Source organism: Bison bison, unplaced genomic scaffold (genome assembly GCF_000754665.1).
Source record: "Bison bison bison isolate TAMUID 2011002044 unplaced genomic scaffold, Bison_UMD1.0 scf7180017864180, whole genome shotgun sequence".
NCBI classification, from domain to species: Eukaryota; Metazoa; Chordata; class Mammalia; order Artiodactyla; family Bovidae; genus Bison; species Bison bison.
The window spans coordinates 8,025,802-8,026,301 of NW_011494752.1; the positions used below are offsets into that span (position 1 = coordinate 8,025,802).

Here is a 500-nt window from a genome sequence, read left to right on the forward strand (position 1 = left end):
GGGCCAGCAGTCTTGGCCAGGAAGCACAAGGCAGCCGCTCAAACACAGGAGGCGGGTCTGTGGGAAAACCCGGAGCCCCAGGACTCAAGGTGGGCACGGAGCGGGCACAGAGTGGGCACAGAGTGGACACGGAGTGAGCTAGGGGGCACAGCGGGGCCATCCAGCAAGCACACGCACAGGATACACGCGCATCCCTCCTGCCTTTTACGAGGACGTCTGCAGGGGCTCAGAGAGACGCCCAAAGGGTCCACGAAAACCTGCCAACAGCAGTGACCCGGGGACCACTGAGTGGGCTAATGAACTCCGTGTGGAAAAGCAGACCCCTCAGAACACAGAGGGAGGGGACAGGCAGGACACACACAGCCCCACCAAGTCTCAGAATCACTAGCCCAATTGGGAGGCTGAGAACAAGCAAAACCAACCCCCTTGAGAAAATCAGTGGAGTCAGGGGCTGGGGCGTTACAGGGCAAGAAAGGGAGGGGAGGGTGGGCGTGACCCAG

The 500-nt window shown here is 61.2% G+C and overlaps 1 protein-coding gene across 1 annotated transcript in view; it reads right to left on the reverse strand.

Annotated features, from left to right (window-relative positions):
* Nucleotides 1-500, reverse strand: part of MAP2K3 (mitogen-activated protein kinase kinase 3) — an 18,118-nt gene that overhangs the window by 5,448 nt on the left and 12,170 nt on the right. The gene's annotated exons all lie outside the window — the stretch shown is intronic.